General features: G+C 52.1%; 1 long non-coding RNA gene across 2 annotated transcripts in view; it reads right to left on the bottom strand.

Annotated features, from left to right (window-relative positions):
* Positions 1-5,152: 5,152 nt before the first annotated feature.
* LOC139702467 (uncharacterized) overlaps positions 5,153-17,333 on the bottom strand; it is a 143,253-nt gene continuing 131,072 nt past the window's right edge. For both annotated transcript variants that reach the window (XR_011705106.1, XR_011705107.1), the window contains exon 3: positions 5,153-10,863. This is a non-coding gene — a long non-coding RNA (uncharacterized lncRNA). The remainder of the gene's footprint in view (positions 10,864-17,333) is intronic.

The raw sequence follows: 17,333 nt of genomic DNA on the forward strand, positions 1-17,333 counted from the left end.
CCCAGCACCACAGAAAAGTTGTTGGTGCTGAGCAGGCTCACAGCTCTCTGCTGCCTCCAAAGCTCTCACCAGTAGTTGCCTTTGCCCTCAAAGATGCCCTGATCTGGAGAGTCAGTGACTGTTGTCCATTTCAAGGAAGAAATTCCATGGCCAAGAAACATCCAGGATGCCCCCGGGGGTTCAGTGGATACAGCCACCTATTACACTGGTTCCCAAGCGAACCCCATATGGGGCCAGTGGAAGCCACTTCTCAGACACCAAGTTCCTCTTGCAAAACAAAGGCTAAAGAGAGGGGAGGGCTCTGGAAGCGTTTTAAAAGTCACTTTTGAGAAATCCTTTGGCCACCCACAACTTTCTTGACCTGCAAAGTCTGCAGGGAGCTGATCTGTATTCACGAAGCTCTTCCCCTGCGGAGGAGGAGGACTAGCCCCAGCATGGGAGCACAGCCTCTCCTGCCTCGCAGGCCGTCTTCACTGAGCAATCCCACCGGGATGTACCCCGAGAGACACACCCAGGCTGCCTGCATCTCCGGGAAGAGAATCTTCATCTGTCACGGCGCACCGGCAGCCTGGCCTCCGGGTCCCGAGTGCCGCTCAGCCACACACACGCGGAGAGTCCTTCCACACACCACGCCTGCCCGTCTCACTTCCCCCAGGTGAAAGTGGTTTCAGATGCTTCTTTCTCTCTTGTGCTCATCGCCTTCTGCCCAGAGGTGGGCTGCAGGGCTGGAGAGGGAGAGCCATGGCCAGAGAGAGACAGGGAGAGGTGAGGAAAAGGTTGTTGGACGGGTCCTTCCAGCTCTGGGTCCCTTCCTTCCTCTCTGCCTCCCTCCACCCACAGTGCTGGAAGCTCGGCAGAATCTGCTCCCGGCTGGCTTCTCCTCCTCAGCAATCTGCTTTCCACCAAAAAAAAAAAAAAAAAGTGTTCTAAATAGAGCGGAACTGAGAATGAGACCGCGGCCTGGATGAAGTCGTCCCCTCCCAGGGGAGCCCGGCGTCCCACATGGAGGCGGGTCCACCCCCAGCGCCTCTTACTCAAAGCATTCTTGACCCAGGAGCACCCGACCCTGACGGAGGCACAGAGCTGCCACAAATGGATTTTGCCTCTGCAGCCGTTGGCCTGGCCACCCCAGAACCCAGGGGCCTGCTCAGCCTCATCTGCTGCACCTTCCCTGAGAGGCGACTAGGAGACCCTACGCTCCCAGGCAGCCAGAGCCCTGCTACAGTCAAAGCACTCCAGTCGCTTGAGGAGAGAGAGGCTGGGTGGCCCAGCTAACCCACCTGAACCCAGCCTGCCCGAGACGGAGGTCGGAGCACAAGGCCCGCCACCTCTCTCTTGCCATGATGGATGGATTGCAGAACACCTGTTTCTATTGAGTTTGAGTGTCCTGTTGCTCTCAAGGGGGGCCTGAGCCCCGCATTGGGGGTGTGTTCTCCGAGATTCCTCTTTGTTTCTAGAAGAGTCTATCCAAAGCTCATCCCCATAGCAGAGCCCACAGCACCTGTTAGGATCCAGGCACAGCTCACACATTCTGGGCACATCACTCACGAACATGCCTAGGCACCACCCAGTGCCAAACGGCCTTGGGTACGGAGGTTCTCACACCTTCTGCAGTAAGAGTCTTTTCCTTCTGCCCTCGGAAGACAGGGATCCTAAGGTGGGAGCCAACTCATAACCCAGGTGCCAACCTGGGGCAGGTGACACTGGGACAGCTGTGGCCTGTCTGGAGGAGGGGGAGGGGGAGAAATCTGGCAGGCCAGAGGCAGGCTGGAGAGCTGACGGGGAAGTGGGGGTGGGCTAGCCCAGCCCGCCCTCCACCCCAGCCACTCCCTGGTACCTCCACTGAGTAGAATCCTCAGGAATCTCAAGCCAAACCAATTCCATGACTTGCCAATGAGTCAGGGCCACCCGGTTCTCCACTTCACCACCTCTCTGAATTCAGCACCTCCAAGTGTGCCAATTCCTCCCACCAGGCGCAGGCAAGGGATTTAGAAAATGAAATTAACTTTCAATACAAAGTGAGAATTCCTAATACTTATCACGGTCCACGTCAGCGGTGAGGGGTCAGCATGGACTCTCATGTCCCTCCTCCCCGTCCCTAAAGGACAGAAGAAGGCAGAGGGGAATGAGGCCAGGGAGGGAGGGACAGCGTAAAATATGCAAAGAGGGGTTCTGGAAAACGCAATGCACTTATAAACCAGAATGACGCCTTCCCGGGAGGTTTTGGGTTTTGTTTTGTCCCTCGGGTGGCATGTGGCATGTATTCACGAAGGAGGAAGTAGTCCGTCCTCGCTCCCGTGCCCCCTTCTCTTTCTCTCAAGTCTGGTTCAGAGCAAGAAAAAAATTAAAATGCTGAAGCAAGGTCTTTCTTCCCCTCTGGATGAACAGTTTTATAATAAGCTACCTGCTGGGCTCAGGAAACGGGAGCCGGTGGCTCTGAGCTCACACAGAAAACCCATGCGGGGGAGCCACTCCTGGGAACCCACCCACACATGGCCCATGTACCAGCCCTCCTCGGCGTCACCTCCTTCCCTCCCTGGTGCTCACCCAGCCGGTGCTAGGAGCTTTCCTGAGGCCCGCCATGCTGAAGGCCGTGGAGCGCCAGGGTGGCTGGAGCAGAGGGCGGGATGCGTGTTCCCAAGGCACCCGTAGGAAACTTGTTCTCTTTACTGTGAGGTGTGTGATGCTCCAGGGGCCGAGGAATGATCAAAATCAAAACAAACAAACAACGGAAACAGGAGTCCCTCCCTGGGAATGGCAACTGCACAGAATGAAAGTTTATCCAAACACACGGGGGAGAGGGTTGGTGTTGGAGGACAGGGCAGCGAGCGCTCCTGCACTGGAAGGAAATTTGTTTATGACATTTGATTTGCTCCTTATTTTTAATGCTCCTCTGGCCCTCTGTCCTGTAAACAGACCAGCTTTTCCATCTTCTCATGGTGCCAGGACAGCCAAAGACAAGCAGGCTGAGCTGGTGCCAGCCCCCAGGCCACTGAGGTCTCACACTCCCGGGAGTCCACGCCCAGGGCCATGGGGTCCGAGCAGTGGATGCCTTGGTTTCTGCTGGAACTGGGGAGGAGGCCGAGACTTGGAACTTGGATGTGGAATTGGGGAGACGGCTGTCTGGCTTGTGGGCTTCCCGAAGCCTTGGCAGTTGGCTCCCTCTCTGCCCCAGGAAGAAGGGCTTCCAGTACCCAGTGTGTGTGTCGAGGGGCGTACCGATTCAGCAGGGTCTTCTCAGTTGGTAAATAACACGAAAGAGTCTGGAGAGTACTTGGCTTTGGAAGGAAAAAAATTGACAATATTAGAGTCAGGTGAGACAAGATGGTCAGTTGAGTGACTAGGAGTGTCCAGGAGACCCTGAGGCACTTTGGAGTATCTGGGCATAGCTCAGCTCCCCCTCCATCCCCAACAACCTGCAGAGACAGAGCAGAGGCCACCACAGTCCTGACCACACAGCAGAGGGGCCTGCCTGGAGTCTCCTCTGCCCTGCCCGGGCACAGAGGTTGCCTGAGCTAAAGTGACGGCAGATGGCCCCATATGTTCTAAGTAGAGACTGAACATCTCTAATCAGAAAACCCCAAGTCCCAAAGGCTCCAAATTCAAATCTTTGCAACTGCCCTTGGAGACACATTAATGAAAAGGACATTGAGGCACAGAGAGGGTAAGTTACTCACTTGAGGCTGCATTGCTAAAAGTCTTGAAGAGGATCTGGGACTGGAGCTGTCAGCCCACCCTCTACCCTTGAGCATCACTAAACCTTCACAGGAGTCCTAAAATCTCCAACATTCACAGTAGAAAAGCTCTAAACCTACACAGAGGTCTGCGACGACAGGGCATTCAGGCGGCCAGAACTCGCGATTCTCAATGGCCACCGTGATGAAGGGGACCCAGGTGTCATGGCAGGTGGCAGGGGCATAGCCTCTCCCTCCCCAGGATGCTTGTTCTGCAGACATTACTGATGCTCATTGACATTTGTGTTCTCCCTGCTTTCTTTGACAGAGTGGGACATTTCCCAATTCTTTGCATCCAAGGGGACCTTTGTGACAATCCCTGCCAGTGGAATGTAAGCAGAAGTGATGGGTGTTCCTTCAAGGCTGTGGCAGTTGTACACGAGCATGTCCTCTGGTGGTATCCTCTGTTCATTGGTGGAAGAAGTGGCACCTGAAAGCAGTGGGATTCTAAGACACAAGGAACCCCAAATTTCTGCATGAAAGAGAGTACCTTTGTCCCCACCACTGCCAGCTCCTATTCAACTACAGTGCCAATGAGAAAAACCTCAGGTGAAAAAGGAGATTCGGAGTGTTTCGTTACAGCAGCCTGCTGGGACTGATACTTTGTGGTAATGGCCATAACACTTCCCTTGCACAGTCTGCTCCATGGCAAGTCATTCAATCTCCCTCACTTTCAGTTTCCTCATCAATAAAAGAAAGGTCTCAAAAACCTTCTCAAAAAGTCATCGAGAGATTCAAAGAGCTTTAAAATTGCAGATCTCCATGAAACCACTGACTTACTTTATGGATGGCCTCATTTCTCTCAGCAGAATATTCTACCACTTTTTTTTTTTTTTTTCCTTTTCTGAAACAACTGCTGGTGGCCATGGTCCACAGATGGCCTCCTCCTTGTCCCAGCTCTCACTGTTCATGTTTGTAAAAGGCCAGGAGTGGGAGAGCTTGCTGTGCTTCTCTCCCCCAAATGCTGTGGAGCTCTGGCCACTCCTGGCTCCTCTGTTCTAGCCTTCTCTCTGCAGGGAGTGACCAGGTGGCAGGGGCACAGCCTCCCCCTCCCCAGGCTGCTTGTTCTGGAGCGGAGCCTCCTGTCTTTGCCCTTGGTCCCCACGTGGTGAGCCCCGGAACCTGGTGAGCCCCTGTGCCTATGGATCTACCCGCTGATGTCCAACTTCTCCTCCTGCAATCTGATGGAAAGTTCACACTAGGGTGAATCTCAGGGGTCCTGATCCACCCAGAGGCTCTAGCAATAGTTCCTTTGCCAATGTGATCAATGGCTTCATGTGTGCTGGTCTTCTCTGGTCTCATAAATAAGATTCTGAGAGCAGAGACTACCTCAGATGTGTGTGTGTGTGTATGTGCGTGTGTGTATGTGCTCTATATTTCTTCCTGGTAGATGAGATAAAACTCTCTAGAAATCCTGAGCTAAACTTGAATTCATATTTCTCTTTCCAACCTTAAACATGAACCTGGCCTGCAGTTAACTGGGAGAAAAAAATATCCAGACACATTCTATTTCCTTCAAGGAAAGCAACCAATCAAAGGCACCGATTTTCACTGCTGTTCAGATAACACTTTATTGATTAGTACTGGGCAAACAAAAACCGGGCAAATTTGGAGGTACACACAGCAACAGACTGTCAATAGGAAAAGTTGATTCAACATCTTTCTTGTACATGCATCATTTAAAGCCATCACACTGCAAATTTACTAGCTCTGAACTTGAGACCTTGACAACCCTGGGTCTGAATTCCAACACTCACATGAAAGATTTGGTGGAGGCAATGGATGGTTCCTTGAAGTCTCTGTCTTCTGAGGATTAAGTGAGGGACTGCATGAGATGACCACAGAGTGCCTGCCCTGGGACTTGAACATTATTGGGCATTTCAGGGATGAATTCAATAAGTAAGGAATGACCCAGTTCTTAAAAGAGAAAGAGTGAGCATGCTGGGGGTGAAGGGGACACCCAAAACAAGTTCCAAATAAGCACAATGAGATACTAAAGTTGGTCAAGGAAGAAAAATGCCAACATTTGGATCCGGAATGTTCCCTAAAAGCCTGTGAGTTGAAAGCTTGGTTTCCAACCCAGTGCTGGTGGGAGGTGGTGGAAATGTTAAGAGGTGGGTGGGGCCTAGTGGGAGATCATCAGGCCTTTGGGGGTGTGCCCCAGGAAGGGGTCTGTGGTCCCATGTTCTCTTTCACTTTCCAGCCATGAGGTGGGTAGTTCTGCTCTGCTATATACTCCCGCCCCCACCACAGGCCTAAGCCACGGCTCTGCCAGATCATGGGCTGCAATCTCCAGAACTGTGAGCCAAAATAAACCTTTTCTCTTTCTTTGTAAGTTGGTTATCTCAGGCATTTGTTATGGTGATGGAAAGCTGACTCACACACAGAGTTCAATAAAAACTCATTACTGGAATGTGAGAGGAACTTTCTTAATGAAGCAATTCCAGAACATTCCCAACTCCTGGCCATATGACTAATAGGTACAGAATGGCAGCGTCCTGAGCCAGGGGTGGACTTGACAAAGGGCCCTGAGGGTCTGTCACGGAGCAGCGTGCCCTGCTGTCCTGTACCCCTTGTGAGTCCTGAGCACCCCAGCATTGAAGCGTTTTAGAATACACTGGTTTGCACTGCGGGGGAGGAAGCAAAGTGTAAAGAGATTGCACCCAGCTCATGCTTGGAAACTGGACAGCCTGTCCAGCCCCTCTGATCCGATATGGACTCTCCATGGAGAGTGAGTCACCAGGTCGGGTCGGCCCCTCCTTGAGTAGTTCATCTTTCAGCAAATGAGGCTAAAACCATCTGTCCTGGTAGGTAGGCCCTGTCACCCAGGATGGAGCGATCACAACTCAGAAACAGCTGTGACCTGTTCTTTTCTGATGCTTGTAATTCTGCTCATTCTCAGGTTAAAGAGAGAACGACTTTGCCTGCCAGCCTGGGACCTGATGTTGAGGATGGTGGGGTTCCAGCAAGGACCACCCTTGGGCTCATTCCCAAGCTGCCACATCACCAGCACCAGTAGTTCCAGGCCAGCTGGAGCCCTGGGGAGCAGCAGTTTTATGAGCAGAACATGGCTTCTGCCCCCTCCAAGCCCCAAACCTGAGTTACCAGAAAAAGGGGGATGTCAGTGGGAAGGGGCAGGTGAAGGAGGAAGAGGAGAAGGAGACGGAAAACAATTACACACACACACACACCTTCAACAGAACTTGATAACCTCGAGTACCCAGTGATCGGCGCCTGACGGCATACAAAAGCCAAAAGGCAGGTCCCAGGACGGGTCAGCTACGACTTAATATTTGCCTTTCACTAAGCAAACTAATAAATCCCCTACAGTTTTAGCCACGCAGAGCTCCCAGTTCTTATTTATTGGTCAAAACAGCAGGCAGGTTTTTTCCTTGCCTCCCTGTCCCCCGGGGGGTAAATAGTCTCCCTCCCACCCGTCCTGTCATCGGCTGTGTGTCTGTTTGCCTTCTCCCTCGACAAACTTGTGCTCAGTGCGACTGACAGCATGTGCAAACAGCTTTGAAGTATTCTTTGGTAATGGACTTCCTTGGGGCAGCTCTGGTTTTGACTCGTGCAGCCCCAAGGCAAAGGGACAACGTGCCACTTGTCAGGGAATGGTCAGACCCCTGCTGGGTCAGGCAGGGATGGGAATGTGACCCAGGAAGGAACTGTAGCGGACTGTCAAGACCAGCCCAGAGAAAGGGCCTGATTACTGGCATGTGACCTTGCAGCTAGCCAAAGCCGAGGGCATTGAACATAGCTCTAAGGGAGTCCCAGGACCACATGCTCAACACCCTCCTTTACATGGTTGGAACTAAGATGAGGGACTCTGAGACAGAACTCGGGTTCCCCCGTCTCCCAAGCCAGCGCTTTTCACCAGCATAAGATATACTGCCTGGATCCAGAAATAAGAGATGGAGAGATGTGGGTGAAGAGGGCAAAATGTATTTAGCTTCTATCTCAGTAAGAAATTGATATTCGTGGCCTCTTGGCAGGCAGGCCATGAATTGCTCTTCAAACTTCTCTTGCTTCCCCTCAAGTAGGAGAATAATATTCAACCTTCCCTCACATCTCCCACTCTGCCAAAAAGGTTGCCTCCCCGAGGGCTGGACGAGCCCTCACCAGATGTTTGAAAGGGGATTCCTGCATGAGTCAGAGGTAGATCCAGAGAAGAGCGAGGTTGGAGACCATTTTGGCCCCTGGGATTCTATGTGGATGAGAAGATAAGAAGAGCGGGGGTGTGTATGGGGTCGGGGGAGTTGTTGCCTTTGGCCCAACAGCACGATTATTCTGGAACCAAAGAATGAATGCAGGACACACATGAAGGGAACAGCTGAAATGTTCATTTTTTAAAAAGAAAAATGGCACCCAAGCAGCTGGGCCAGCATCCCTCCCCCATCTGTGAAGATAGGTCAGTTCAGAGGTAAACTCGGGGAATCTCAGGAGTGATGAGAACAGGCTCTGGAGCCTGCACCCTCACCTCTGTCCTCCCTGTGGCCACAGGGTGCAAGATCAGCTGAGGGCCCATGTTCCAACATGGCGGATGCTCATGCCTGTCTTTCAGCAGAAAAGATGGAAGGCGAATCCCTCGACAAGCAGCAACAACTTCAGGGTGTCATGCAAGTCTGAAAACCTGGCTTTTCTAACCTGCAGAAGAACCTATAATTTGCCTCTGACTGTTCTTACTTGTCATGAACACCAAAAAACTTGGGCAGGCCCAACTCTGCCCTCCTGCGCTCCCCCACCACCACCTCCAAGTTCCGCTCCCTTATCCCAGATAAAGTCAGTGTCTGCATAGGGAAGAGTGAGCTGGGAGGTCCCCCTCAGCACTATCTGAGTGGAACGCAAAGGTTATCCAGGAGACTTCAGTAAGAAAGTACACACACTTAGCTCCAATTTACACGCCCTTGACATTTTAAATAATTCTAGAGTTCAAAGGAATTTCAGGAAGTCAACTCATCGCCAACTCTTTTGCTCTCCAGACAAAACCATCCCAAAGGTTTTAGTTCTTTGTTTCTGTCTAGCAAAGATGTAGAATTTTTATCCTGCGAAGCACATGAACACACACGTCACCATTTTCCACTGTTCCCAAAGGCTATGTTATATATTTATATATATATTTTTGTTTCTTAATGAACGGTTTTGTTTTTAATGGGAAAGATTAGTTCTACCTGTGTTAGTATGATTGCATTAGAGAGAAATCCCTGGGACCCTGAATCCCCGCCATGCACACTGTCCATCTGGCTCCTCCTACTCAGGATTTTATTCAATACCATGCAACCCTTCCATTCAGGAGAGAACTAACTGGGTCAGGAATGGTGCCTGACCCAATAGCATCTATCTATAGACTGTAGTGGCCAATGAAGTGACCAGATGCAGAGCGCTGAATGGTATCTGGCCAAGCCTATCAGAAGCATCCATCAATTACAGTAGGAAAAGTAGTAGAGGCAAGGTCACCGGGTCACCTAGCTGGGCGACCAATTATTCCAATTTGCCCAAGAATGTCCCAGGTTTAGCCCTGAAAGTCCTCTGTTATGAGAAACACCTTAGGCTTATGCAAACAAGGACAGTAGTTCCCCTCTGTTCATCCCCACTGCAGAATTCCAGAGTCAGGAGCAGGGAATCAGAATAAAGGATCAAGACGACCAGATGCGACACTTGCTGTCCCTGGAAACAGGCCATAGCTACTGGGTGTGCTCAATGACTTCGGGATTCTTGACAAGGCCTAACTGGGTAGCTGCTGGAATTGTCCCTCCTCTGCCTCGCTTCCCCCGTGACTTTAAAATACACCTCGTTCACGGAGGTGATACCAGGGGGCCTCTGTTTCTGAAACCTGAACAAATCTGAATAGTATGATGGCTGCCCGCAAGTGCCAGGGAAGGAAGGGGACTCCCATACATCCTCTTCCAATTTCAGTAGCACTGAACATCTTTGGGAGGCTCTTCTCCATCATTTTGTGGTGACTTGGAGATGCCAACAATGACCCCAAGTCCTGACCCACCATAACGCACCACACACCACACAGGGAAACTTCAATTGTTTTTATGAAAACAAACTGTCTGTTCACTTTGGAAATTAGAAAGTACACTCATCTTTGACTGCATGTTGGATGAGGTTGACTGTGACAGGACTTAGTGTTTTCAACCATGATCATGGTGGCTGCAGAGTAAAAGGGACAGAGAAGACTCAAGTCACTATCAGGTAGTGTCCCCAGAAGACACTGGGAGAGGACGGTCCTTGATAAACACTACCAACCCCAGTAGCCAGCTTGTATGTTGTGAAGCACCAAGATCCTGCCTGGAGCCCAGCTGCCACCTGAGAAGAGGGTCCTCACAGCTGCCTGGATCCGTCAGAAGATGGAATGAACCGATCATTTTTGTCCTTCTGGAAGCCACCTAGAGAGCTGGACGTGGAGAATACCAGCCCTCACCATCCAACTTGCCCGCCTGAGCCTTCTCCAATGGCCCTGATGACCGACAGCCGGAAGGAATTCCACACTGACTCTTGGTCACTCTGGAACCTGGGTGCGCAGGGGCAGGTCCAAATACCATTCCTGAGCTGCTCACAATGTACAAATGGCGGCCGCTTTAGAAGGAGCAGGAACAAAACCCAAGATCTCATTTGACTCAAGTGTAGTTAACTATTTGCTCTGCATCTGGCCGGCAAGCAAGAAGACTCGCTGGGTCCAAAGGCACGATGGGTAGGGAGGTGGAGGCAGGCAGGGAAGGGTGTAGGACAAAGCCTGGGAGCTGGGCTGGGGCCAGGAAGAGTGTCAGGAGCAGGAAGCAGCAGAGGCCACGTTTTCCACAGGAGGAAGGTCCGAGCCTGAGAGAAGGAGTCGTCTCTGGCTGCAGGTGGCCCAGCCATGCCCCTCCTGCTCGCTCAGGTCCACGTGTGGCTGCTTCTTAGGGTGGGTCTTTGTTTCCACCCACATGTCTCCATGAGTCCAGAAGTTTCTTTATTCTCCAATATAAGAATTCTTAATCAAATCCAGGGCTCTTGACTCTCAAGAGGTGATCTGACCTCAGCCAAGTCCTTCAAGGGGTGCTGGGGGCCTCCGCTGGTTCTGGGAGGCTTTGCGGTGGGTGGCGTGGGCCAGGAAGCCAGCACTTGGTCATCGTCCCCAGGCCTACGAACCGAAACAGCAGAAGAGTTAGACATGGGCTCCCACACTGGCCACAGGTGTCTTCAGGGCCCAGCCTCACTTTCTGACTTCAGTCCATGATATTCAAGTTAACATTGTAACTGAACAGAATATTAAGAACACAGTGATTCAGTTAAGAAAGGAGACCTATTTATACTTCCTAGGAACTCCCTGCACAGTGAATCATCACCAGGAGCCCCTGTCCAGACCCACCACTCTGCCCAGCACTGACTTTAAAGAATATCGTAGAACTCTGTTGGCCCGGAGAGGCAGGAAATCCAGTTTTGCAGCTGGTCACCATCATACCTGTGTAATATGGGGCCAGGAGCACGGAGGTGTTAGAGCATCCGCTTCACAGGGAGGAAAGCTGAGGCTCAGAGAGTGCCAGGATCCTCAGTTATAAGGACAGAGTCCAGTCCCTTACCCTAACAGCCACTCTGGTTGAAACCTCTCTCTTCTGTCAAAACTCTCTTGGTCACTAATCAGGACCACTCCCAGAGTGGACGGTGGCCTAGTGGAAAGAGGAAACCATTAAATACATTTCTCTCCCCCTAACGCTGACAGCAAAGAAACTAAGATGGACGGGGACTCCCCCATCTCTTCCTCACACCTTCCAATCCCCCCATTGCTGAGTAGCAAATATATTTAGCACCACTAAATGCCCTCACAGGTCTTGGCAATTCTAAGTTGATGAGACTCAGCATTTGGAGTAAGTGGCCTCTCCACAGATGCAGACAACCTGAGTCTCCTGAAGGAGGCTGCTCTCTGGGTCTCCGATTCCAGTAGTCACCGTCAACCACAAAGAACAACTTAGATGACTACCTACCAACCTGTGCATGCACTGGTACCTTCCTGATTAGATGCTGTGGCTGCAGAAGTGAGTCAGGCAGGCGAACCTTTCTGCCCTCCTAGGCACATCAGGGAGGCGCCTTTGGCACAGGGCTTCCTTAGGCAAGCAGGAAGCCAGGACACTGAAATCTGGAGGGAAACAGCCTAGAGATTCTGGAGGCGCTCTTGAAACCCAGACCACGAGCAAGGCGGCTCAGCCTGGTGCAAAGGGCCGTCCTTCCTGCTCCAAGGTGGCTGAACCCAGGCAGGGATGGAGCAGCGCCATGAGTCCCAGAGAGAAGGGTGCTAATTGCCAGGGAGGAGAGGTGTCACAGGGAGGCCCCAGGGCTCTGAGCAGGGAGAAGATGCTTCAAGACATTTCTCTGCAGGGAACTGGGAAAGGAGACAGTCTGCATTTCAAGAGTCACCTACAAATAAAAAAACCCCAAAGGCAGCCAACGTGCAGACACAGAGGCGCGCTGTGGCTCTCTGAAGGGTGGCCAAGAAGGAAACTGGGTGTCTTCACCCCTGGTGGTGCCCAGGCCCTGTGGACACTCCCTTCCAGCTGGACCTGAAAACACCCCAAACAAACCCAGAGTTCTCTAACTTTCCTCTGGTTTCCTTTCCCCTCCTGGGCAACAGCCCTCTGAGCTGTCTCCGAGAGCGCCACAGCGGGCACGAAGCCTTCTCCCCAGGGAGATGCCTGCAGCTAGCAAATTAATTGGCAGCAGCCAGGACTTCCTTCTTGTTGCCTGGCAACCACATGCTCTTGGCAGGAGGACTTAAACACAGAGGAGAATGTTGTGAGGCATTTGCAAAATAAAATAAAAAGTAAAAATGCAACACCCCAGACTCATATCCCGGCATGGCAGACCCAGCCAAGGGGAAGCGGGCGGAGGCGGGAGTGAGGGAATGGACCGAGAGAAGGAAAATGAGGTTCAGACAGGAGCAGACCCTCCCAGGCCCCCCTCAAACTCTTCCTGGCATAGTGTCCATTTGGCTAAAGAGACGCCTCCGTCCGCCTGGAGAGAGGCACGCGGGTCAGAAGGAACCTGGAGATCTAAGATTATGACAACACACTCTGTTCATGTCTCCCCATCATCCGTCACTGCACAGGGGCGTCATCCTGGCCAAGGTGACACAGCTATAGGGCAGCACCCACCCCCACCCTGCCCTATCCTTGGCACTTGGCCATTTTCACACCTGTTGCCATGGCCACTGGGAGATGATAGGTTGAGCCCTCCGAGGCATGGCCTTGCCCTTCAACCTGACCTTGGCCTCCACCAAGACTCCCAGGTGTACGTGGAACACAGGCACAGTCTAGGACCTGAGCCTTCCACGGGAGAAAAACGGGAATGAGGAGAGAAAGAAGCGCAGCAAGAGGGCCCTGCAGGAGGAGGAACAGCAGCTCCCCAAGCACACCCTCGTCCTGATCCCTGCCACCCGCAAATGGCACCCCAGGTCCAAAGGGGTGTGCGATGAAGCTGAGGGTCCTGGGTCATCCAGGTGGGCCGGAAATGTCATCATCAGGGTCCTGATGAGAGAAGCAGAACGGAGGGAGGGGGGTGCTGTGAGGACAGAGACAGAGGTTGGGAGGGTTCAGGAGGTGGTCATGAGGCCAGGAGAGCAGGTGGCCCCAGAAGCCAGGAAAGGACAGACTTCCCTGGAGCTTCACAAGAACCCAGTCCTATAGACACTGTAGCTCCCGAGACTGCTCTCAGGGCACGCTGGGCCCCTCAGAGGGCTTTTTGGGGTTTTTTTTGTTGTTGTTGTTTATTTGTTTGTTTTTGGTCTTTTTAATGGTGCTGAGGATTGAACACAGGGTCTTACACGTCATGTGCTTTACCACTGAGCCCCACTCCCGGCTATTATAATATTATCGAAAATACTATCACAATCTAGAAGTCAACAGTCAAACAGAGCTGATCAGAAGGGGCAGGGTCCAGAATTTGGCATAAATAGGTCTAACCCATACTGCAGGCCCAGAAGAAAGAGGCGGCCTCCCAGAGCAACTGAGGCAAGGGGCAGCCCCCGCTTTGAAGTGGGCTGTTAAATTACACCATCTGCTGCCTGCTACGTGGACAGGTGGCTTAATCTCTGAGAGCCCTAGTTTCATCATTGCAAAATAGAGATAAAATTATTATCTATCTTGCAAAGCTCTCAGGATTAAAAGAGATAATATATCAAAAGTACCTAGCGTACTATGGCAGATGCCAAATAAGTGGTAATTCTTGAAAGATTAGGCATGCAGACATGGGCAGAAGCTGTGGGTTGCCTGACCCAGTGTCTACCCTACCCTGTCTACTCAGAATAGAACACTGATTTTGGGCTGGCAAAAAGACTCCATTTCCCAGCCTCCCATGTGGCTAGACAAGATCTGATCAATGAGATATAAGCAGAACTACGGGCGTCATTCTGGGAGGCTGCTTAAAGGTGCTAGAAGGATCCCAATTTTTATCTTCTGCTTTCAATGAAGGACAGGATGGATGGTGCTCCAGCAACCATTTTGGCTTACAAGGACACTGAAAATGGGAGTCATTACTCTAAGATGATCCAACAAGAAGATGGGGTCCTGGATCCCTGGTCCCTCCAAGGATGCTCTGCCTGTTTCTGGATTTTCTGTTCTGCAAGACAGAGAGGCGCTTCTGTTTTAGGTAAGTCCTTGTTGTTGTAGAGTTTTCCAGTAATTATAATGGATTCAGATTTTAGATCTAGGCAAGCAGGATTTGGAGACATTCTAGAGCAAAGGTTTTCAAAGGATAACCCTGGACCAAGGGCTTCCACCTGTTAGAAATGAGAACTCCCGGGCTCTGTCCCAGACTTAACTGAATCAAACACTTTCGTGGGGCCCTATCGTCTGTGTTAGTAAGCTCCCAGGTGATTCTGATGCACATTCAAGGGTGAGAACCACTGTTCTTGAGCACGACTTCTCAATGAGGCACATATGGAGCAGAATAGCCCTCGGTGGGGGGAGGTTGCCCTGGGTGTGGTAGGATGTTCAGCAGCATTCCTGGACTCTACCCACTAGCACCCCCTGTCCCAGTGGTGACCATCAAAAATGTCTCTGACATTGCCATGTGTCCACGGTGGGGGAGAGGGCAGCAAAGTTGCTCCCAGTTGAGAAACACTGCCCCCAAGTCTCTTCCTCCAAGGGAGCTGCAGGTCAGAATGACTCCGGGAGGTTTCCGGGCCTCGCCCCTGCCCAGGTAAGTCAGAATCAGGGAGGGCGGGACCAAGACAGCAGCTGCAGCTCCCTGGGTGAGGCCTGGGTCGGCCAATGTCAAGAACCACAGCAGAAAAGGGCCAGGCCCCAAGACAAACCGCTCCAAGCTGCAGGAAGGTTCTGTATCCCAATGGCGCAGGACCCAAGATGCCCCTAAGCAGAGACTTACACAAGAACAGTGAGCGGAGCAGAGTCAGGAACCAGCATCCTAGCGGGCAGATGGGTGGAATTCTTGGCAGCTGTGTCACTTGGTTTCCCATAAGAACAGGGTGGACACCTTTCAGTCCCTCACATGAATAACCACACAAAGCCCCAGTTCCTCCCCTCATAAACGGGGCACACCGGGAGCCAGCTCCCACGGGTGCAGTAAACATGAGCTCACCAGCAAGGACTGACTTCATCAAGACCAGGACACGGCCGTGCTAGGGCCCGTCTGGAGGTGGGGGGAACAGATCCCCTTCCCGGTGGGTCAACCCTGTGGGCGCCAAAACCAGGGTGAGAGCAAGCTGAGACGTCACAGATACCGAACTTGCTAAATTTGCTCGGCCACAGGTTCATAATTGAGACGGAAGGAGAAGAAGGAAGAATTAAACGAGAAACCAGCCACCACGGGAGAGGGAAGGTTGGGTCAGTGGATGCTCTGACCCCTTAAGGAGAAAGACCAAGCCTGCATATCTCTTCTTTTCCTGCAGGGACTGTCTTTTTTCCTTCGTTATTTCCTCCCCAGCCTGCCCTGCTGACATGCTAAGCCTGGCCTTGCCTTGTGTTTCCAGGTCCACATCATTAAATCCATGATGTCAAGAAGGGGAGGTGACGAGAGGTGGAGGAAAAGGAGGTGAGAAGAAGTGAAGGAGAGGACATGAAAATTGAGGGGAGGATGAGGAGCTAAGGCCCTGAGGTCTTCAGGCTTCTTAAGGACCAGTGTTAAATGGCGTCCCTGTTCCCTGCCATCTCAGCCTTGCCTGGCGGGCAGAGCTGGAGAGAAGAGAGAGCAAGCATCAGTTGATGAAACCTAAAAGAGCCAGTTCTAGGGCATCTCTCAGAAGCCACATACAAATGTTAGAATGTCCCTGCATGTCCCATCCTTCCCTGGGGGGTTCTGCTCAGTCCATCAAATGCAGATGACGGGCACAGGGGAGAAGAATCCCCTGTGCTCCATCCCAGCAGCCCCACAGAGACAGGAACCCAGGTCCCCTGCCAGGGCCCTCTGCTCTTTAAGGGACTTTCGGCAGGCCACTGTGTACAACAACGGAGTCCTAGGAATCGAGGACTTAACTGCTGCCACTGGCTGCTTCCAATGCCCCCAACTCCCCTTCCTCACCCTCACCCCTCCCCATAAAGCCAAATACATCCCCCACTTGACTAAGACCCCTGGGTCCCTCCAGCCTATAAACCCTGTGTGCAAACGTCCTGACTCTTGCAAATGTGTTAAAAAATAAACCTTAAAAAGCTTCCAGATGTTCTGTTTGTGTTGTGGTGTTTCTCTGCTCTGGTCTCCAGAGGCCAATACATGATGCACATGTATTTTCCTGATGGCCCACAGGAAAACAAGGCAGCCAAGACTCCCAGCCTGGGGCGAGGGGAGGTGACCCCTCCCCAGGACGCGGCAACCCATCCACCCATCCACCCTCCCCCTGCAGTGTGCCTGGATCCTTCTCCCTTCCTCTTACACCCTTGTCCTCCACATCCCATCCCTTCCTCTCTTCTTGGTGAGACACACCTCTTTGGGGTTCATGATACAATGTACAAAAGCCTTCAAAAGACCGAAGAGTCCCTCTGAGGGTCCCCAAGGGGAAGCTTTTAGGTTTGGTCTTTCCCAAGCACCCACCTCATTTCCCCATTACACTTCTCATACCAATCATCATTGGGACATTGAGTTGGGTTCATAAAGACCCAGGAGTGACCCTCCTACTTAAGATGTTAAAGACCCTTTGCAAGGACCGTGGTAGGAGCTGGACCAGCCAGAACAAGGGCACACAGTTCACGACTTGGGCCCCTCTGGGGCTGGTGGCCTCTGATCTACAGGAAGGTAACTGCCAACGGGCCGGCTTGTGCACACACCACCTCACACGCACCTTCCCACCACGCACACACCCGGGGGCCCAGGATTCTTTGCCCAGGGTGACGCCGGTTCCCTTTGATGCTCACCGGGTGTGTTCCCATTGGGCCAACACCAGACCTCAATAAACCGGGCATTATCAAGAGGCCGGTGGTTTGCGATTGCACCCGCCTGTTATCTCCGGCCGGGTGGGGCTGCTTTGCGGTTCACCATTGAAAAGCAGAACTTCTAGGCAGATCAAAGACCCTTCCGAACCTGCTGGTCTGATCCCTGTTTGTCCCCTGTGGACTTTTCCTATAGATGGACTTTAAAGATAATGGTACCCCAGCCCCAGACTCCCTGGGT

Source organism: Marmota flaviventris, chromosome 17 (assembly GCF_047511675.1).
Source record: "Marmota flaviventris isolate mMarFla1 chromosome 17, mMarFla1.hap1, whole genome shotgun sequence".
Classification (NCBI taxonomy): Eukaryota; Metazoa; Chordata; class Mammalia; order Rodentia; family Sciuridae; genus Marmota; species Marmota flaviventris.